The 22,922-nt window shown below is 45.5% G+C and overlaps 2 long non-coding RNA genes across 3 annotated transcripts in view; both read left to right on the top strand.

The window, feature by feature from the left end:
* The first annotated feature begins 3,019 nt into the window (after positions 1 to 3,019).
* Positions 3,020 to 5,982, top strand: LOC137212161 (uncharacterized). The gene is made up of 3 exons (XR_010937381.1): positions 3,020 to 3,157; positions 3,295 to 3,550; positions 5,297 to 5,982. It is a non-coding gene; the product is annotated as an uncharacterized lncRNA (long non-coding RNA).
* A 2,781-nt stretch (positions 5,983 to 8,763) lies between these two features.
* LOC137220069 (uncharacterized) overlaps positions 8,764 to 22,922 on the top strand; it is a 28,473-nt gene continuing 14,314 nt past the window's right edge. Inside the window, exon 1 of one of the 2 annotated variants that reach the window (XR_010941446.1) lies at positions 8,764 to 10,426. This is a non-coding gene — a long non-coding RNA (uncharacterized lncRNA). The remainder of the gene's footprint in view (positions 10,427 to 22,922) is intronic. The other variant, XR_010941447.1, reaches the window with a different exon arrangement.

Raw genomic sequence — 22,922 nt, 5'->3', positions numbered from 1 at the left:
TCACTGCGGTTCATCTGGAGGCAAAGGTCCTTAGAATAGTGGGCTGTATCCAAAGAAGAAGGGCAGGCTGGTATTTGCTGATGGTGTCTTTTCCTTCAAATGGACATGCAGTTCCTAAGGAACCTTTTTGCTTTCCCCTTCCCATGATATTTCTAATGGCTGGTCAAGGGTCTATAATTTCCCCTGTCCCGGCGGATATGGCCTTCTGGTTCCTTATTGTAGCAGACTGCCCTTGTCTTCCCAGATCTGTGTGCCCCCTTCTCTCCTGGTAATGGAGTTGCGACCCACACATCCCCACCCAGCCAGGGTCTTCATTTCCCAGCCCCCCCCCCCCACGGTTCAATGTGGCTCCGTGGCCACGTTCTCGACTGTGAGTACCAGTGATGTGTGTAATTCCCACATCACTTGCTTAAAAAGAAACTGCTTATGCAGGGCTTTTCTTTCACTCTTCCCCTCTCCCACAAGCTGAGGGCAAATATGATGGCAACCCTGCACCCCATGTGCAGACAAGGACAACTCCGGGGGGAGATAGAACAGCAGATAGAAAGGATCCGGATAGAAGGGATCAAAATGTTTGGTCACATTTTACAGCAGAAATGAAGAGTGATGGAGACTGCCCTGGCAGTCCAGAGGTTAAGACTCCGCGCTTCCACTGCATTATGTCTCTTGATCTTGGCTTCTTGTCCTTGTGCCACTGTTCAGATTCCTGCTTTCCTTCCCGAGTCTCTTCGCTTGAGTCCTGCCCTTATGTGAGAGTCCGTTTTCTTCGTCTTTCAGCATCGCCACAATTTCCCTCTCTTTACTGAGCAGACCCAGCTTTCTGTCTGATCTTACTCCTTGGCTTCCTTTCCTTCTTTGCCCCGTGTCAGCAGAACATGGAAACAGAAAATGGGCGGGAACACTTTGGGTGACAGCCCATAAGATGCCAAGACAAACAGGACAGATTGCTTGGAAGTACAATCGTATAACATCCAGGGATAAACGAGTGACAAGCTCAAGGTTGGACTTCTGAAAAAGACCACCACCTCCGCTGTAGATACTTGGAACCAGGGTCTCAAAATGAATGACTGCAGGGAAGGCAACAAATTCTCCTAAGAGGGCACACCCTCCACTGTTCATCCATTTTTCTTGTCACCACCTTTCTGGTTGAAAAGAAATAGAAAGGGGCTTCCCTGGTGGCGCAGTGGTTGAGAGTCCGCCTGCCAATGCAGGGGACACGGGTTCGCGCCCCGGTCTGGGAAGGTCCCACATGCCGCGGAGCGGCTGGGCCCGTGAGCCATGGCCGCTGAGCCTGCGCGTCCGGAGCCTGTGCTCCGCAATGGGAGAGGCCACAGCAGTGAGAGGCCCGCGTACTGAAAAATAAAAAATAAAAAGAATCTGCCTGCCAATGCAGGGGACACGGGTTCGTGCCCTGGTCCAGGAAGATTCCCGCATGCCACGGAGCAACCAGCCCCGTGCGCCACAGCTACTGAGCCTGTGCTTTAGAGCCCGTGCGCCGCAACTACTGAAGCCCATGAGCCACAACTCTTGAGCCCACGAGCCACAACTACTGAAGCCTGCGTGCCTAGAGCCCGTGCTCCACAACAGAGAAGCCACCGCAATGAGAAGCCCGCACACTGCAACAGAGTAGCCCTCGCTCACCTCGACTAGAGAAAGCCCGTGCGCAGCAACGAAGACCCAACGCGGCCAAAAATAAATAAATAAATATTTTAAACAAAGAAAAGAAATAGGAAAGCTGTACTTGAGTTTCACGCTGGTGCTTTTTGCCTTTTTGCGGTACGCGGGCCTCTCACTGCCGTGGCCTATCCCATTGCGGAGCAGAGGCTCCGGACGCGCAGGCTCAGCGGCCATGGCTCACGGGCCCAGCCGCTCCGCGGCACGTGGGATCTTCCCGGACCGGGGCACAAACCCGCGTCCCCTGCATCGGCAGGCGGACTCTCAACCACTGCGCCACCAGGGAAGCCCCTCACGCTGGTGCTTTTTAAGATCCAGCAGGAGTTCCACATTCTTTCATTGCCTCCTGGATTTCATTCTCTTCACCCCTTTTCCTCCTTTTTTTAAAAAAATTGATTAATTAATTTATTTAATTTTGGTTGCATTGGGTCTTCGTTGCTGTGCGCGGGCTTTCTCTAGTTGCCGCGAGCGGGGGCTACTCTTCATTGCGGTGCGTGGGCTTCTCACTGCGGTGGCTTCTCTTGTTGCGGAGCACGGGCTCTAGGTGCGCGGGCTTCACTAGTTGTGGCTCGCGGGCTCTAGAGCGCAGGCTCAGTAGTTGTGGCACACGGGCTTAGTTGCTCCGCGGCATGTGGGATCTTCCGGACCAGGGCTCAAACCCGCGTCTCCTGCACTGGCCAGCGGATTCTTAAGCACTGCGCCTCCAGGGAAGCCCCTCCTTCTTTTTAAATCAAATCATTTAACAGACAAGGGGCAGAGCTAAAAATAAATGCTCAGTTGTCAGAGCTACCTATGATGACATTTACTGTATTCTTGGGTCTTTGGAGTCAACACTCCAGACACACAGGCATGTAGACACACATTTGCAAAATAAAACCTCAGCTCACAAGCAGCTTCCGGAAGCTTGTGGTATTGCTTTGAGCTGAGGACTGGACTCTTCCAGGCGCTATTCATCCAGATTGCTGCTGTGCTTCCCTATCACCTTTCACCCAGGGGTCTTACCTGGATCTGTAGCCCAGCACTGGTGCTCATACCTCCCCAAGGAGGTATTAGTAACTGCTTTTAACCGAAGGAAACTGAGGTCCAGCGAAAAGAGACAACAGACCGAGTTGAGTGGGGAAGTTTCCGGACAAGTTAGAAATAAAATTTATTTTGTGTAAAAACCAGGAACGCATGCTTTGATCTGTTTTCCTTTTGGCTGATACCAAAAGGTGGTCAACATACAGGGGGTTAAACATGTGGGGGAAGTAAATTCAGTGGTGTCGGCTCAGGACAGAACATATTGGGAATGAATAAGAGAAAAACAGTACTCTCGCTAAGTTTCATAACTCCAGCAAATTTGTGGATACGGGTTAACCGAGGCTGGAATTCCAGAACTCAAGTTACCCAAGTGTGGCAAGCCAGGGGAATTTCTGTTGGTTGGATGGGAAATCTTCAGTGTCAGCATTCGTGTTCAACTGTACTCAACATTTTCACCTAGTATGTAAGTAATTTTCTTTCCATTTTTATGTTGATAAGGAGCCTACAGTCTGGATGGAACAGAGGAGAAGGTCTGTATCCACTCAGACTAAATGTGGCCACCGGCCATGAAGAATGCTGACTGTGTCCATTCCCAATCAGCTCCTCACGCCTGGCACTAAAAGACACTGGACACCTCAGGCTGCAAGGACTTCAAGGCAATGACCACATCATGCATTTGTCACTCGATCTGTGAGCTGCCACGAGTCCCCAGCTGGCTGTGTTAAAGTGTTCCACCTCCCCCTTGAGCTGCAAGTCCCTTGAGGGCCGGGACTCCCTCATATTCCTCTGCAGCTCCCGTGGTGCACCATGTTGATTTTCCATCAGTCAGATTTCAGTGGGGAAAGCAGAACCACTGGTGAGTATCACAGGATGTATCGGGCAATTATGGGAGAAGCTGGGGAAGTAGGGATACCTAATGGGGAGCTGGAGGACTGGTGCCTAACCAGCTCTCCTGAAGCACTGGTGTGAATGGACCAGTCAAAGTTTGCCAGGAATAGGGGCAGCCAGGTACATGCAGCTGCTGGAGTAGAACTGTGAAAGCAGAGTTGGTAGAGAAGTCCATGGAGAATTATTGCCTTTGCATCTGGTGGTTGGGCCTGGGGCTACTGGACCAACCGTCAGAAAGAATTGCTGGAGAGAGTCTAATGGTGGTTGCCAGGGGCCGGGGGCAGTCATTAGTCAAAAGGTACAAAGTTTTATTATACAAGATGAGTAAGTCCTAGAGGTCTCCTGTACAGCAAAGTGCCTACTATTACCAATACTGTATTGTATGCTTAGAAACTGGCTAAGAAGGTAGATCTTAGTTTAATGTTTTAATAACACCAAATATCACACAAAACAAGAACAGTAACGTCAATAATAATAAAATAAAGAGGGTATGAAGAAACTTTGGAGGTAACAGACATGTTTATGACATAGATTATGGTGATGGTTTCATGGGTATATACTTATCTCTACACTCATCAAGTAGTACACATTAAATATGTAAAGATTTTTGTATGTCAATCATACCTCAATAAAGTGGTGGAAAAAAGAAGGAGAGAAAGGAAGACAGAAAGAGAGAGTTGCTGGGCATGGAATGGGAAAGAGCAAGGACACACTGGGACCCACCAGCCCTTTTCCATCTGTCTGTCACCACATGAAACCACAATGACCTTCACAAAGTAGTGGCTGTTGCTTTACTTCCACCTTCCAAATCTCGCCCCCATTTCTGTTTGGGCCAGCTCTAACCCAGAACCATACAGAGAAGGGGATTCTGGGAAACGATTCCAGATAAACCAAGTAGACACAATACAGTACAGAAGCATCACAGATATGCAATAGTCTCTCTGAACTCATCTGGTCAGTTTCTAGCATCGTTGGGAAAGTTCTTATCTAGAGTCAGGAGATGAGTCTGGTCATGGTTCTACCTCTAAAATTGTGTCCTTAGCTAAGTTGCTTAACCCCTCGACCTGGCAGGTCCTCAGAGGGGGAAAGGAAAAAGGATTCATCACCTCCTAGGAGGTCCATGCAGAGGTGAGGGAGTTAGAATGTTAGCAGTGAGCTTTGATAACTTCCATCCAAAGGTCCTGAAGGATACTAGCTTCTGCAACATTGTTTCTCACAGATTTTGCTAGTGTGCATTTAAAGCATGTCTATTTACAGCTGAATCTCCTGGCTAAAGTATGGGTTTGACAGTCAGAAATTCCAGCTAGTTTTTCTCTAACTATAATCTTGGCGTGCTATAAAATTTGGAGCAAGTCATTAAACCACTTGCTGTCAACATTTACTTATGCACAGAATGGGGATAATAACATTCCAAGAACAGCAGTTGCCCACTAACTCGGTCCCTTAAAGAAATGAAGCCCCGGCAGAGCGACTGTAAGCTTTACCAGAGCAGTGTTCTACAAAATGTCCAGGGCTTGCTCTGTTATCTCCTTCTTGGGGCAGTAAATAAGATTGTTCCAGAGTTTATGAAGCCAGCAAACCTACCCCATTTCACCTCGAGCTGAAGCGACAGCTGAAGCTTCCTTTAATGATGTAATATCAAACTCAGAAAAACTGGTTCCAGTCTGATCATCTGCAAAGCAATAAAGAGTGTCCTTCCTTGCTCGGTCCACAGGATGTGGTGACAGGGAGCCGAAGAAAGGGGGAGGAGATGGATTCAGGCCACGGTGGAGGAAGCAGGCTCTAACCCGAGCTGATTACCCTCTCCCGAGACCAACTAGCTTCTACAGAGGAGCAGGGAGCCCTGCCAGAGACCTCCCTCCAGAGACCACAGCTCTGAAGAACATAGAACACAAACTGCACCCCTTGCATGTGGAGGGTTAGCTTCACGGCAAACAGAGTAGGTTAGGAAAAGAATGCACAATATTTCCCCTCCCATTTTTCATGGGCGACATGTCCCGTCCTAGGTCTGAGTACTTTAGTGCCTACCCTTAATAATCACTATCTGGGGCATTAAACGTCTCAGCTCTTTCTACCTGGCATCCATAAGTGTCAACCAGAACCCACTAACAGGGCTTCCCGGGTGGCGCAGTGGTTAAGAATCCGCCTGCCAGTGCAGGGGACATGGGTTCGAGCCCTGGTCCGGGAAGATCCCACATGCCGGGGAGCAACAAAGCCCGTGTGCTACAACTACTGAGGCTGCGCTCTAGAGCCCACGAGCCACAACTACTGAGCCCACATGCCTAGAGCCCGAGCTCTGCCACAAGAGAAGCCACCGCAGTGAGAAGCCCGTGCACCACAATGAAGAGCAGCCCCCGCTCGCAACTAAAGAAAGCCCGCGTGCAGCAACGAAGACCCAATGCAGCCAAAAAAAAAATACATACATACATTAAAAAAAAAAGAACCCACTAACAAATGTAAACATATGACATTTGAACACAAAGTCATATCTCTTGCCCTCACAGGTGACAAAGCTCAGAGTAGCATTTTTCGCCCTCAGCTTCCCACCGTTAGCCAGTTCATTTATAAAGATGAAGCCTTGGGAATTCCTTGGCAGTCCAGTGGTTAGGACTCTTCGTTTCACTGTCGAGGGTGTGGGTTCAATCCCTGGTCTGGGAACTAACATCCCGCAAGCCGCACAGCCCCCCCAAAATAAATAAGTAATAAAATAAGGGTGAAGCCTTGTACTGCACCATGCACGTTCTCCCCCAGGTCTCTGTGATCCAGGGGCACGTTTCAGCAAGTTGGCTGATGGACAGTGAGTGAGGTCTGAATATTTATGTAGCGTCAAGGATGAACACATTTTGGTACGTTAAAAGCCCAGCATAAAAATAGCAGTAAGAATATTGCGTGATAAAACTAATCAATTCCAAAGTCCTTTATTAGTATCCCCCTTTCTTGATGGGAAGACTTTCATGTGACTTACAGCGTTTGGATCCAGTGTCATGTCTGTTAAGTTTATATAGTAACCAAAACGCCGGATAAATATTTATGTAGTTACAAAACTTTTAACAGGCCCCAAACTTGGAATCATCCAAAAGAGAGCAAAATGCTCCATTTGGGGCAGTGGTAAATCCCCTGTTGTCAACGTGACTTGGACATCGGAAGGAAAGGAGTAAGCCCGAATGGCTCCCATATGTTTTGCCAAGAACAGCCTTTGAGGGGTGGGGGCAGAAGGGAGAACAGAGGAAGGGCTGCAGTGGACGGTCTGCGTTGTGTCCCAACAGTCTGGTAACGGGCAGAGCATCATTTTGCACTTGTCAGCTGTTGCCCGGTGGACGCCTGAGTGATAAATGAATAATGGGAGCCACGGGGCTCTTCTTACACTAAAAAATTCATTGCATATGGTTCTGGCCAGTTCTCTATCCCATGCTATCTTTTGGTCATTATGGAAGTACATTTGTTCCCCGGGCCATAAAAAAGAGTATGACAGCTTTTAGAAGAGAATTGAGGCCAACAACTTAGAGATTCACTCTTCAGGGACATGATAGAAAGGACTCATATCGGAACTCGGGATGCAGGGTCATCGAGAAGAGTACTCAGGCTCACTGGGGCAGGGTCGTAGAGAAAAAAAAAGAATCTAACGAGGATTGGTCCTTTGAATCCATAAAGACCCAAACGTGCACATTTTAAACTGGTAATCATTTGAGAAATTTTACAAGACAGAGAAAGTAAGTCAAGGATGCTCCCAGGCATGTATGCATTACAAAGCAGCTGTGGGCTGACATAAATTTGGGGCCAGTGATCTAAAAAATAGTAACAGTAACTGTACTGACCTCACAAGGTTGTTGTGAGAAGTAAATGCAGGAATATAGACGCTGCTTAGCACAACACAGGCACAAAGTAAGGGGTAATCCATGTGCACTCTTAGTATTATTATTACTTAGCTTTGGAGACACTGCCTCACTACCTGCACATCAAGAGAGAGTTCATACTAGATATATTTAGCTGAAACAACTGGAAAATTTAAGCAGAAAGTCTTCGCAAAGGGCTCGGACTTGGAGGAAGCATGTGTAAGGTTCTGTTCCCCGAAAGCTCTGGCCTAGGGGCATAGACAGTCTCTCCCCACCCAGGAGAGAAACCCTACCCTCACTGTGGCTAAGTTAGCAGAATGCTGGCCTCCTAGGAATGGAGGCCATAAGGGCCTTTTCGTCCTTGAATAGTTCAAAGCATTTCTGGAAGCTTTGCTTAGTGGGGCAAGGAACACTTGGAGAAACCTGAAATAGCCCTGGCAGGGCTGACAGCCAACAGCTGCGGCCATGGCAGTTGCTATGTCCCACGTCACTGCACCTGACCCCAGGCATGGGGATCCCTGACAAATGTTTATGAGAGCCTCACAATTTTTATCTGTCTGGAAGCCAGTGGGAGGTGAAAGGGAGCCTGATTCTGGTCCCCAACACTGGCACCCTGTCAACACTGTCACATCCCCCTCCTCTTACCTCTCTCCTTGCCATGGAATCCCAGGCTTTGGAGCTATACAAGGAACATTATTTTATTCTGTTTTCAGGACAGTTTTCTTTCACCTCGAAATTCAGGTAAATTTCCCATCAAAATAGAATTTTATACCTGGTGCTATCTGAATATGGTTTTGAACACTGAATATGATCTGAGCAAGAATAATGATGTAAACTGTCAGTTATTAAGCATCTGCTATATGCCTCTGAGTATTGTGGGTGCTTTATATATACCACTTCACTTAAGCTTAAAAGTGTTACCTCTAGTACCAAGGTTACACAGCTAATGAGTGGCAAAAGTAGAATCAACTCATCTTTCTCCTCCGTAGAAGGTTACCTGCTTTTTCAGAAGTCTTTTCCTTCTTAAAAATGGTTTATAAACTTTTCTGGTTATAAAAATAATGTATGTTCATATTAGAAAATTCAGGAAATATTAGATGCCTAACGAAGAGTGATTCTGCTACCCCATGTAACTGCTGTTAACTTAAAAAATTTTTTCTAGTGTATTTTTCTGTACATGTATTTATAGTATTTCCCCTTTTCCAAAATTGGGATCATGGAACTTTTTAGACTTTCCAAAGATTTTTAAATTTCCTTGAAATACCAGGAAGGCTGTTTTACCCAGGGAAACAACTGTGGACTTCTGGAGTTCAAATATAGTTCAGAAAACTGACCACACAGTTTCCAAGAGGTGACTAAATTTGGCAAAATGCCTTTTTCCACCCTGATAGAGGCTTTAAGTGCCTGGTCATTTGTTTTTCTGGCAGCAGGACCACTCTTCAGTGTAACCAATGGCTATTAATGTCATTAGAAGTTCTTCAACCTTTTTAGGCATTAATCATGCTCCAGATGTTACAAACATTTAGTGACTGAAAATGAACATACATTAAAGTCTTCAGCTGCTGCCTCAAGGTCATAGGGATTTCAGCTTGTCTCTTAATTTGGAGTTTCAGTGAGACCCCATCAGGGGGATTCTACCCTCATTATAAGCCAAGGAGATTTCATTACACACATATTTCAGTATTTTATATTTTCAGTTGGCCACCCCAGTGGTGTATGTATGCCTTTGAAACATCTCTCCTTTGATAGATAGCCCTTCATGGGGTCCTTTTGTGGGCATGACAGATTATACTGTTTTGAGTCTATCTTTGCCCCTGAGATAGCAACCAGTAGCATTCTTCCTACTTTGATCAAATAGAATTATTTTTAGTAGAGGCTGTTTTGCTTGAAAGACAGCTTTTAATCTTAAAAAGCCCTTTACATTGTAGACATATGGGTTGCTTGACAGTGTGTGGCTAGAATTGCAATGTCTTCTCTGCCCAGAAGGCTACCTTTGAATGCACCCTTTCTGCTCCTGTATGTCTGTAAAGATAAATGAATCCCTTTGGTGCCGAATATAGTAACTGTAGCATCCATCATTTGTGACAACCACTTCCTGAACTTCATCCCTGAATGTTGTATAAACCATTCTTATTGGTCCTCACCAGAGCTCAATGGTGCCAAAGGAAGTGATCAGCACGCAGCAGTAGCAGGCCGGAGGCCGTACCTTCCCATGACTTTTACACGCTGCTTTACACAACTCTGTCCCATAATTTTACATGTTCACTTAACAAATGGAATGCACGATCTATTTCACTGGAGCCCTGTTGGATAAATATGGAAAAAACGTGGGAGTTATGTCATGAACCACAATGGGTCTGCGTTCTGTGAAATTTGAAGACAAGATTCCTTTGCTGTGTGTCACTTACCTCCTATATTACCACCGTCGCCCAATATTTCATAACCATCGATTCTTTGCCAGTGCCCACATGCAAAGATGGGTTTGTATTAAAAAATAAATGAGAACAGCACATTCTGATGTGGTGTAGTATATCAACATTTTCCACCCGAAGCCTCACTGCCTGCCCTTCCCCTTTTAGGAAACAAAGGATACAAGGTAGAGCTACTTATCCAGTTACAGCTCCCGGTGAGAAGGGTGACCGGATGTCAGAAAGAAAAGAAAAGCCTTTTTCCTTTGAAATATCTAAATGTCCAAAGATGGAAACAGTCACGGGGGGAGACTACTGTGCTATGCAGTTTGATCTGATTCTGTGGACCATCCATTTCCAGTTGGAAAGCTCAATTACTTTCAACTGCCAGAAGCAAAAAACCAGACTTACAGCGGCTTCAACATAGAGAGCTTTATTTCCCTCACAGAACGAGGAGACCGGAAGTGGGCGGTCCAGGCCGAGTCATCCAAGACTTAGGTTTTCCTTTCTGCTCCACCAGCCTTACCATGTTGGGTTTCTTCCTTGTGCTTCTTGTCTCATGGTGGCAAGGTAGCTGCAGCACCTCTGGGACTCATTTTTAAGGTAGGAAGAAGGGGACAGGGCCATACTAGCCAGACAGTGGTCTCCTCTCACCTGGGAAGCAAAAGGTTTCCCTGAACGGTAAGCAGATCTCTGCTGTCTTCTCATTGGCCAGAACAGGGTCACGTGGTCACCCTCAACAGGCTTAAAAAGTGAGTTTTAGCTGGGCGCACGGCGAACTTGAACTACAGTGTGGTTGTGCTAGTGCAGAAGAGCGAGGAATGAATGGGTGCAGTTTAGTCACATACCTCCCACAGCTGCTCTCCTTAAGATGCTACTGAGAGGATGGCGCGGCTGAGGGAAGGGCGCGGCTGAGGGATGGGCGCGGAGGTAGAACGTACTGACCTCTTCGGAGATGTGACTCGTCCCCGTGATGTGTTCTTCCAGGCACAGGAATCGCAGTAACCCTTGCTATATGAGAACAGTCCCAAACTTTTTGTTCATATGTGAAAATTTCTAGAACAGATTGTTAATTCCCCATTGCAATTGTTATGAAAACGCAATGTGTTTAAATTAATGGGAAAGTGAGTGTTCTTTTTAAAAGGTTAATCTGACCATTTTACCCCCCTGTTTAAAAGTCTTCCAGAGCTTTCCATAGCTCCTAAGATAAACGTAAAAGGCTTGGCATGACCTTTAGAGACCTGCAGGACTTTATTTCAGCAGCCTCCCATCTGTCTGTCTGCCTCAGGGCCCTTGCATAGGCCCTTTCTTCTGCCCAGAAGCCTTTCTCCCCACTATGAGCTTAGCACCCCTGCTTATCTTTCTGCTCTAAGATTGAAGATTCCCTAGAGAAACATTCCTTAACCTGTCAGGCTAGCTTGGGGCACCCTGATATGAACTCCGAGTACTCTAATCTTCCTGTTAGCATTTATCTAAAAAAAAATAATTAATTTGCAGCGAGTTTTTCCAAGTCTGCTTCCCCTGCTAGAATGTTAGCTTTGAGAAGGCCCTAATGTTCTTGTTTATTGCACCTGGTTTATTGCCTGCTGTGTAGTAAGCACTTAACAAATATCACTGAATGAAAGAAATGAAATTCTAAAAGCATGAAACTGATTTTGGTGATGATATGCACTTGTGCTACTCAAAATATAGTCCTTGAACTGGTGCTAATCTGCAAATTGCTCCTTGTTAATCTACCACAAATATAGAAATTGAAAGTGTTTGGAAACTTCTATAGCCATTTAAAAAGTGTTGTCACTCAATGGTTGGGAAATTTTAAAAAATAAAATAAAGCTAGTCCTTCAACACAGATGGTTTGAGAAGCTCTGTTATAGGTTACATACTACAAACTGTCATTACACCAGTGAAAGGCAAGCATTTCTAAAGCTTCTGTCACACTAGTATATATAAATAGATAACCAACAAGGACCTACTGTATAACACAGAGAACTATACTCGATATTTTAAAATTATAACACAGAGAACTATACTCGATATTTTAAAATGATAAAGGAAAAGAACCTGAAGAAAAAAGATATGTATGTATGTATAACTGAATCGCTTTGCCGTACACCTGAAACGAATGCATTGTAAATCAACTATACTTCACTTTTTAAAATTAAAAAATAAAATAAAGCTGCAGGAGCTCCACAGCCACTGCCAGCAGCCATCAGAAGCTGGCAGAGCAGCATGAATTGTCAGCAAGAGGAAGCCATACAGCCCCACCTCCACCTCCTGAGTGGAACCCTGTCTCCCTAACATCACAGCAAGTTATTTAACTTGGACACGTTCTTTCGTCCTTTGTGCCTTAGTTTCCTCGTGTGTCAATGGGGATAACAACAGAACCTACTTCACAGGGTTGTTGTGAACGATTAAGCAGATCAACTGTAGGCCAAACGTTTGGAGACACATGAGGATCTGATATTATTATTACTTGCAATGCATGAGAAAGCCACTTGGCCAAAATAAGAGAGGATTTTAAAACCTGGTTTGGATTAAAATAACACTTGGGGTATAAAAGCACACTGAACAGAGATTGACATCAGACACTGAGAACAGCCCGCTTGGGAGGCTGGGAGGCTGTGTATGCTGAGGCAGGCTGAGACCGGGTTCTGACCTCAGATCAAGGAAAATATCTGCACAACAGAGCTGGCATATTCGTGCATAGTTCCTATATAGGAAAACTGGCAAACCGAACAGTCGGAGAGCGAGGGATGAGTATGTGTTTTTTCACTCTAATATTCTGTTCCAACTCAGGGTAGATGAATTCTATCTATCACAAGGGCTGCACCCTCTTAGTTGAAGGCTTTAGTGTAAAATGCAAGCACAACTTATATTTACATTTTAAGCTCTTGTCAGTCATTTACACTTTAGCGTGAAGAAAAACAGCTGAGCGGAGCTCAGATGGGAGCCCTTGGCTCATGTCTTACCCTAACTAGGCCCTTGCTCCCTAACCCTACTCCCACCCCCGCAAATCCTGCCCATTATATACAGGGTAGCCTTGCTCACAGTTTAAACTTGAATAGCATTTCCTTTTTATTTCTTTGTCTTAGAACAAAGTCATTTATGAGATTTTTTTTTTATTGGAGTATAATTGCTTTACAATGTTGTGTTAGTTTCTGCTGTACAACAAAGTGAATCAGCTCTATGTATACATATAGCCCCTCCCTTTTGGACCTCCCTCCCATTCCACGCCCCCCCATCCCACCCATCTAGGTCATCACAGAGCACTGAGCTGAGCTCCCCGTGCTATAAGGCAGGTTCCCACTAGCTAGCTATTTTACACATGGTAGTGTATTTATGTCAAGCCTAATCTTCCAGTTCATCCCATCCCCCCCTTCCCCCACTGTGTCCACAACGTCCATTCTCTGTATCTCTAGAGATCTCTAGAGATTCTCTGCGTCTCTATTCCTGACCTGGAAATAGGTTCATCTGTACTATTTTTCTGGATTCCACATATATGCGTTAATATGCGATATTTGTTTTTCTCTTTCTGACTTACTTCACTCTGTGTGACAGACTCTAGGTCTACTTCCTTGGCTGTCGAGCCTCACTGTTCTCCTACGTCCCTGATAGGAAGTATAGGCTGTGCCACAAAATTTAGCACTTATTTATTTATATTCTGCCATCCACTGTTCCACGCTGTTTTGGGGTATTTATCTTAATTCCATCTGCAGGTTCGAGGACCCCATCTTACACTTTGGGTCACCCCTCATCCCTAGGCACAAGGCTGCATACAGAATAGTCCTCAATAAACTCTTGTTGGATCACAAGGAAGGTGACGCAGAAAACCTGGGACGTCTGTGTCAGTAGAGTGTAGGGGTAAGCCTGGATTTGGGGCTGGAGAAGGTCATTGTGACGTTAAAGAGAACATTTTCGGTGGGGAACTGAAGTGGGGGGCAAGGAGGAAGGAGCAAGAGGGTGGTGAAAACAACGGAGGCAAGAAGTGTAATAGAAAATCTTTTCTTTTTCTATGTCTTTTTTTTTTTTTGCGGTACGCGGGCCTCTCACTGTTGTGGCCTCTCCCGTTGCGGAGCACAGGCTCCGGATGCGCAGGCTCAGCGGCCATGGCTCATGGGCCCAGCCGCTCTGCGGCATGTGGGATCTTCCCGGACCGGGGCACGAACCCGTGTCCCCTGCATCGGCAGGCGGACTCTCAACCACGGCACCACCAGGGAAGCCCCCCTATGTCTTTTTTGCTGCCTCCTTCCTCTTTATTTTTTTTCTTTCACTATTATTGAGATATAATTGACATATAGCACTGTACAAGTTCAAGTTGTTCAGCATAACTTGACTTAATGTATTATGAAATGATTGCACAATAAGTTTAGTTATCCATTATCTCACATGGACACAAAAAAGGTTTGTTTTTTCCTAGTGATGAGAACTTTTAGGATCTACTCTCTTAGCAACTTTCAAATATACCATACAGCAGTGTTAACTAAAATCATCATGTTGTACGTTACATAGTACTTATTTATCTTATAACTGGAAGTTTCCTTTTGACCACTTTCCTCCAATTCCCCCTGCCTCTGGTAACCACAATGTGTTCTCTTTTTATATGAGGTTTTTTTTTTTTAATTCCATATGTAAGAGAGAGCATACATTATGTGTCCTTCTCTAACTCGTTTCACCTAACATAATGCCCTCAAGGTCCATTCATGTTGTCCCTAATGTCAAGTTTTCATTCATTCTGTTTTACGGCTGAACAATATTCCATTGTATATATACAGCACAGCTTCTTTATCCATTCATCCATGGATGGACACTTCAATTATTTCCATATTTTGGCTATTGTAAATAATGCTGCAGTGAACATGGGGGTGCAAATATCTTTTCAAATTAGTGTTTTCATTTTCTTCAGATAAATGCTCAGAAGTGGGATTGCTGGATCACATGATCAATTAAAATCAAAAATTTTAATTTTTTGAGGCACTTCCATACTCTTTTACATGGTGGCTACGCCAATTTACATTCCCACCAACAGTGCACAAGGGTTCCAATTTTTCCACATCCTCGCCAACACTTGCTATTTCCTTTTGATGACAGAAAGTCCCTTTTAAAAAGAGTTCATCAGCAAAGGCTATTGGAGGAGGCCATAAGGAGGGAGGTTTTCAAGAGAAAAAGACCTGAGCTTGTTTGTATGCTGGAAGGAATGAAACCACAGACAGGAAGCATTTGTAGGTGAAGAGAAAAGGGAGAATTGGTGAATTACCATCCCCGAAAGGCATGAGATTAAGGGTCTCAATAGAGGGGTTAATCTTGGTTATAAGGAAGGACCCCTGCTCTTCTGAGACAGAAGGGAAGGAAAAGTGGGTGAGGACACAGAAACACTGAGAGGTGGAAAAGTAAGTGGATGAGGGAAGGAACTGGCAGACTTGAGCTTCTTAAAAAATTGAGAATCTAGGTTCCCTCCAAGGGAGGGCATCCCACCTCTTCTCACCTGTATCCCAGAGTTTGAGGCTTGATAATAGTGGAAAGAATGTTCACAGCAGGTGCTGAGATATCAGCAAAGAGGTGCTTAAAAAGGGTACTCAGCAACTCTGAGGACCCTGCTTTAACAGGCTGCCGCAGATGTACATCAGACCCAAGCGGGTCTCTAATCCATCCGGCAAGTCTGTCTGGCACCTATCTTCTGCTGGTCTTACTTAGAGCCTTAGAGATTCAGCTGTGAGCTAGGAGATTCCGTGCTCTTCTCAAGGAGTTTGTACACTGGAGGGGAGACAGACAGGCAAATAGGTAGTTCGTGGACACAGTGCAGCGAGTATTACAATAGGGGTAGATATGGGAGCTGGGCAGAGATGACTCCAATCTTGAGAGAACTAAAGGCTGCGAAGATTATTGCAGCCATGGTGAGTGGCAGGATCAAAGGCCCAAAGGCAAGAAAGGGCCCTGCATTTTTGGAAACTGCAAGTGGAGCAGTGTGCCTGGAGGGAGGAGAAGGTGACCAATCAGGGAGGTGGGAGGGGCCAGATCGTGGAGGAGCCCAACCTGTCCCTCCAGGGCCCACCCAACATGCTCCAGGGTTTTGTTCTGCAGGGAGGGAGGGAGTTTGGAAACAAACAGGCCTGTTAAGAGAGTAGTGACCTTGGAAATGAACAGAAGTGAATAGATCTGAGGGGTTTATAGGAGGAATAATTGACAAGGCTTGTTAGTTGATTGGATAAGGGAGAAGTGAAGGAAGATTCTCAAGTTTCTAGCTTGGGCAACTGGATAGAGAGTGGTGCCACTCACTGAAAGAGAGAAACAGGAAGAAAAGCTAGTTTATGGGGAAATATGATAAGCTTATTTTTGAACATATGGTCTTTGAGAGGCCTATGGGAAATGTAAGTGGAGAAGGCAATGTATAGTGTATGCATCTGGAGCCCAGATGAGAGGTCTGGGCTGGAGGCACTAAATTATTGGTCTTCAGCATGAGATGATAAAGGAGGCCACAGAGTCACTGGGCTGAACCAAGGGACAGGGGAGAGTAAGAAGAGAAGCAGACTGAGGCTAGAGTAAGAGAGATCATAACCACTTAGGGACAGGCAGAGGCTGAAGAGCCCACAGAGGAAGAGGAACTCACACAGGAGACTGACGACGGAAAATAGTAGGAGGAAAAGTAGGAGGCAAAGATGAAAGAGTGTGATGTTATGGAAGTCAAGGGAAGAAAAGGCATTTCAAGGAAGGGACAATTAACAATGTCAGAAGCTGAGGAGAAGCCAAGGAAGAAAAGACTGAAGGTTGTCTGTGGGGTCTCAAAGCCACAGGAATATTTTAGTGAACTTGGTAAGACTGGCTTGGGAGAGTGGTAGGTGAATTCAGAAAAAAAGGGAGGACGGAAAGACAGTGAGAGGGGACCACTGTTTAAAGAAGGTTAGGGACTTCCCTAGAGGTCCAGTGGTTAAGACTTTGCCTTCCAATGCGGGGGGTGCAGGTTTGATCCCTGGTTGGGGAGCTAAGATCCCACATGCCTCGTGGCCAAAAAAACCAAACATAAAACTCAGTATTGTAACAAATTCAATGAAGACTTTAAAAATGGTCCACATCAAAAAAAAAAAAAATCTAAAAAAAAAAATTAAAGAAGGTTAAGTAGAGGAGAAAATAGAATGACAGATGGAGGGGGCTGTGGGGTCAAGGAACGTTTTTAATTTCATTGTCATTTTTAAAAATCGGAGTAAATTGAATTTTAAAAAATGCTGATGGGTAAAAACCTGTACAAGAAACGTTGAAGAAATAGGGAGAGTGAATTAACTGATAGAAATGGAGTTCCTGGGGAGGCAAAATAGGATAGAACTCAGAACACCGAGGAAGGCCTTGGACTAATGCTCACAATTACGGGAAGTTTCTTGTGTGAGTCCTTCTGCTGAGCCTTTTATGTCCATTATCTCATTTAATGCCCACAACAATCCAATAAAATAGGTACTATTATTATCCTGATTTTTAAGTGGGGACCAGTTTTTAACTGAGGCCCACACAATTGCCTCAATTAGTGTCACCGAGCTCGTAAGTGGTGGAGCTGGGACTTTAATCTCATCAGGAGTGGAAGAGGAGAAGATGGACTCAGATGCAGGCAGGAAACTGTGGGCATTGTCTTCTCTCTCTGTGAATTAGGAGGTGGGGGGAAGGGCAGTGGAAGGGCCAGAGGGGAGGGAGAGGTTGCCTGCAGTTGTGAGACAGTTGTGAGAGATAAGCAGCTGACAGGGCCACATCTCTAGCAGCTCCTGGCAGCCAGGGAGCAGAAGCAGAGGCGAGGGCCACACAGGACTGGGGATTGATTCTCACTTGTCCTTCCCTGTTTTTACCTGTCAGACCTGAGGGAGGACCTACCTTGGAGGTGTACTAGCTGGAATGCCAATGTAGAAAGAAAGGGGCAGGAAACTCTGGTTACCTGCCAATGCTAGTTCATGTCAGAACAATTGTACTGCCGGGTCCTGGAAAATTATGGTGCAACGCCCATGTCATTACCATCCCTATAATTTTTCACTGGCTTTTGGAGCAACTTTGTACTTTGTCTTGAATTTCATTTTTGAGTTACCAAATCTCAGTAGCATAACAGTTTTTAGTTCTCAAATGTTTCATTCATTTCATCATTCATTTATTCATTCCATGAATATTGATTGGGAGGCAGTGGTGGCCAACACATCCATTTTCCCTGTCCTCCAAAGCCAGGGAAACAGATCTATTTTAACTAGAGTGTAAGTGCCACAGGTCAGAGACTTGGATTATTTTGTTCATTGCTGTATTCCTAGTGCCAACAACAGTACCTGGTATGTGATAGATTCTCAATAAACAGGTGTTGTATGCAGAAGCGCCTTGAACTGTGAAGCCAAAGGAGTTTAAACTTAAGCCCCTCACTTGCACTGGCCCCTTCCAAGGCTCTGGGAGAGGCCCTACTATGTGCTTTCATGGTTATATGTTTTTATTAAAATTTCAAAAGTAAGATATTTTAAAATTTCAAAAGTAAGATATTTAATAGATAAGACCTCTGTCTCTACTCCAGCTTTCCCTCCACCACCTTCCCCTCCTGTCAAGGGATATTGGAGTGGCCATGGGCATTTAGGGATCCAGATAAGGGGCAGTTGCATTGGGAATACATTTAGTATGGGATGTGGGGGACACAGTTATATGGTACGCTGTTATTTAAGTGTAGAGTTATTGCTAGCTGTCCCAGTGTAGGAACAGCTTCCAGGAATACTCCCACCACCCACTTTGAAGACTCACGTGGCATGTCACAAAGGAGCAGGGTCAGATGTGGTGTCACAAAAATGAGCATGTCCTAGGCTCCTGGCACTAGAAGTTCGTGGGTGGTAGAGAAAGAAGATCTTCCTTAAAGAGGGCCTCCAAAATTGTTTCAGGCCCCTCAAAACATGCATCTACCCTTGGCTAGATAAATGGGTGAATCTAAATCCTCTCGGGATGAGAAATAATCAGCTGCTACTTTACTTTTCTCTAGTACTTACAGACAGTAGAGTGTAGTTCAATGCTTATTTTTGGTCCTAGGGAATACATCACACCCTTCTAGTAAATGGTTCGTCTTCCTAAATGATGCTCTTGTGAGACTTCTCTCCAAAGGGCAGCTAGCTTGCAGTCACATCTTCAGAGCTGAGGTAGCCATTAAATTCGAATTCCTTATATATAATTGCCAAGTAAATATTGGCACTGTCAAGTTCTTTGTACCAATTGCTTTAGCTAATGGTTATCTTGGTAGATTTCTGGTGGTGTTCATTCATTCATTCATTCAATAAATGTATTGAGTCTTTACTATGAGTCAGGCATTGGGGGTAAAACATTAAACAAGACACAGTCTCCTTCTTCAAAGAGCTTTCAGTCAAGTGGGGGAGTGAGACATTTAAACAGGCAATGACAATTCATCATTTGCACTAAGACGGGGCAGTGATGAGCACAGCATTTTCCAAGCACTTGGGTGGAGTGCACCTGGCTCCAGAGGCGAGTCAGGGAAAACTCCTTGGAAAAGCTGAGTCAACCACTTGGCAGGGATGTGGAAACACTGGGTGGGAGGGTGAACTGGATCAAAGGTTCCCAAGTCAGGCTGATCAGCACAATCACCTGGGACAGCTTCACGACTTCCAGGCCCACCCCCGACCTACTGACTCAGAATTTCATCCGGGTGAACCTCAGGAATCTGTCCTTTAAAAAAAAAAATCATCATGGTGGTGGGTTTTTTTGGTTTTTTTTTGCGATACGCGGGCCTCTCACTGTTGTGGCCTCTCCCGTTGCGGAGCGCAGGCCCCGGACGCGCAGGTTCAGCGACCATGGCTCATGGGCCCAGCCGCTCCGCGGCACGTGGGATCTTCCCGGACCGGGGCACGGACCCGTGTCCCTGCATCGGCAGGCTGACTCTCAACCACTGCGCCACCAGGGAAGCCCCCTGGTGGTGTTTTTGATCAACCAGATCTGGTGAAGTAGATGACCTTTGGGATTGTGGAGGAGATAAAGAGGCCTGCAGGAACCCGGAAGGTCCTATGGTGGAGGCGGCGTGAGAAGGAGGGGCTGAGGATGGAGGCAGGTGGAAGGGATGTTCCGGGCAAGCAAACAAAAGCCTCCTAGATGGGCTGTTTGAACGGATCTCAGGCCTTTTTAGAAGAGTCACTCAGCGTGGCTGGCAGTTTGCACGGCTGCCAGCTAACTCAGGCTCTGAAAGACGTTTAACAACCTGATAGAGGGCACAGAGCCAGGTGTGTCCTGCAGGGAACAGGTATGTGAGTACCTGTGCTGTGAGCGAGAAGAAGGCTCAGGCTGCCCTGTGACTCTACAGGGACTTCCCATCCCCTGAAGGTTGGCCCTAGTCCAGCCTCCAATTCTCTAGTTCAAGGGATAGCTCCTTGTGTCATTTACCTTTAAAAAAAAAAGAACTTAGATGTAATTCATATACCATAAAATTCACCCTTTTAACGTACCATTGAGTGGTTTTTAGTATATTCACAGAATTGTGCAACTATCACCACTACCTACTTTTTTTTTTTGCGGTACGCGGGGCTCTCACTGTTGTGGCCTGTCTCGTTGCGGAGCACAGGCTCCGGACGTGCAGGCTCAGCGGCCATGGCTCACGGGCCCAGCCGCTCCGCGGCATGTGGGATCTTCCCGGACCGGGGCACGAACCCGTGTCCCCCGCATCGGCAGGCGGACTCTAAACCACTGCGCCACCAGGGAAGCCCCACTACCTACTTTTTGAACATTTTCATCGCCGCTGAAAGAAACTTGAACCTATTAGGAGTCCCTTCTCATCCCCCCTTCCCCTACCCTTATTTTCTCCCCATCCCCTAGCCACCACCACTCGGTTTTCTCTCTATGAATGTGACTCTACTGTATATTTCATATAAATGGAGTCATACCATATGTGGCCTTTTCATAGCATGCTTTTAAGGCTCATCCATGTTTTAGTATGTATTCCTTTAATATGTACTTCATTCCTTTTGATGGCTCAAGAATATTCCATTGTATGGATTTTGTTTATCCATTCTTCCGTTGACAGTCATTTGGGTTGTTTCTACTTTTTGAATATTAGGAATAATGCTGCTATGAACATTTGTGCATCAGTTCTTGTGTAAACATAGGTTTTCAATTATCTTGGGTATATATGTAGGAGTAGAATTTATGGGTCATGTGGTAACTCTATGTTTAACTTTCTGAGGAACTGCCACATTGTTTTCCAAAGCAATTGCCCCATTTTACATTCCCACCAGCAGTGTAGCAGGGTTCTGATTTTGCCACATCCTCCCCAACACTTGGTTTTATTCTTTGGTTTTTTTTTTTTTTTTGCGGCACGCGGGCTTCTCACTGCTGTGGCCTCTCCCGTTGCGGAGCACAGGCTCCGGACGCGCAGGCTTAGTGGCCATGGCTCACGGACCCAGCCGCTCCACGGCATGTGGGATCCTCCCGGACCGGAACACGAACCCGCGTCCCCTGCATCGGCAGACGGACTCCCAACCACTGCGCCACCAGGGAAGCCCCTGTTCCTTGTTTTTATTAGAGCTTCATCCAGTGATGAAGCGATACCTCGCTGTGGTTTCGATTTGCATCTCCATTATGACTAATGACGTTGAGCATCTTTTCATGTGCTTATCAGCCATATATATTTTTTCTTTGGAGAAATGTCTATTCAAATCCTATGCCCATTTTTTTGAATTAATTAATTTTTTAATTTTTGGCTGCATTGGGTCTTCATTGCTGTGTGCGGGCTTTCTCTAGTTGCGGCGAGCGGGTGCTACTCTTCGTTGCGGTGCGCAGGCTTCTCAGTGCGGTGACTTCTCTTGTTGTGGAGCACGGGCTCTAGGCGTGTGGGCTTCAGTAATTGTGGCACGCGGGCTCAGTAGTTGTGGCTCGCGGGCTCTAGAGCAAAGGCTTGATAGTTGTGGCGCAGGGGTTTAGTTGCTCCCTGGCATGTGGGATCTTCCTGGGCCAGGGCTCGAACCCGTGTCCCCTGCACTGGCAGGTGGATTCTTAATCACTGCACCACCAGGGAAGTCCTCTATGCCCATTTTTAAATTGAGTTGTCTTTATGTCAAGTTGTATGTGTTCCTTATATATTCCAGATATAAGTCCCTTATCAGTTATATAACTTGTTAATATTTTTGCCCATCCTGTGGTCTGTCTTTTCCCTTTCTTGATGGCATCCTTTGAAACACAACAGGTTTTACTTTTGATGAGGTCCAATTTATTTTTAACTATTTTTTCCTTTGTCACTTGTGCTTGTATTGCCATATTTAAGAAACCATTGCCTAATCCAAGGTCATGAAGATTTATTTCTTTGTTTTCTTCAGAGTTTTATAATTTAGCTCTTACATTTAGATGTATGATTCACTTTGAATTAATTTTTTTATGGTGTGATATAGGAGGTCAACTTCACTCTTTTGCATGAGGAGATCCAGTTGTCCCTATGCCATTTGTTGGAAATACTATTTTTTTCCCTCTTGAATTCTTGGCACCCTTCTTAAAAATCAATTAACCGGGTTTCCCTGGTGGCACAGTGGTTGACAGTCCGCCTGCCCATGCAGGGGACACGGGTTCGTGCCCCGTTCCGGGAGGATCCCATATGCTGCAGAGCGGCTGGGCCCGTGAGCCATGGCCGCTGAGCCTGCGCGTCCGGAGCCTGTGCTCCACAGCGGGAGGGGCCACACCAGTGAGAGGCCCGCGTACCGCAAAAAAAAAAAAAAAAAAAAATCAATTAACCATATGTGAGGGTGTATTTCTGGACTCTCGATTCTATTCCATTGGTCTATGTCTCTATCCTTATGCCAGTACCACACCTGTCTTGACCTTTGTAGAAAAGTTTGGAAATCAGGAAGTAGGAGTCCTCCAACTTTGTTCTTTTTCAAGATTGTTTTGGCTATTCTGGGTCCCTTGGATTTCCATATGAATTTTAGGATTAGTTTGTTAATTTCTGCAAAAGAGGCAGCTGGGATTTTGATAGGGATAGCATTGAAGTCATTTATTCTTGAAGCAGTTTCATGAGGTCACTAAAAGGTCAGAGAGGGACACAGATATTTATTAGCACATTGACATATAGGAAAACTGAGACCAGAACAATGCATTTTAAAAACCTCTCAGTCTGACAATG

The sequence above is a fragment of the Pseudorca crassidens genome, chromosome 2, assembly GCF_039906515.1.
Source record: "Pseudorca crassidens isolate mPseCra1 chromosome 2, mPseCra1.hap1, whole genome shotgun sequence".
NCBI classification, from domain to species: domain Eukaryota; kingdom Metazoa; phylum Chordata; class Mammalia; order Artiodactyla; family Delphinidae; genus Pseudorca; species Pseudorca crassidens.
This window is presented reverse-complemented; position numbering and strand designations above follow the sequence as displayed.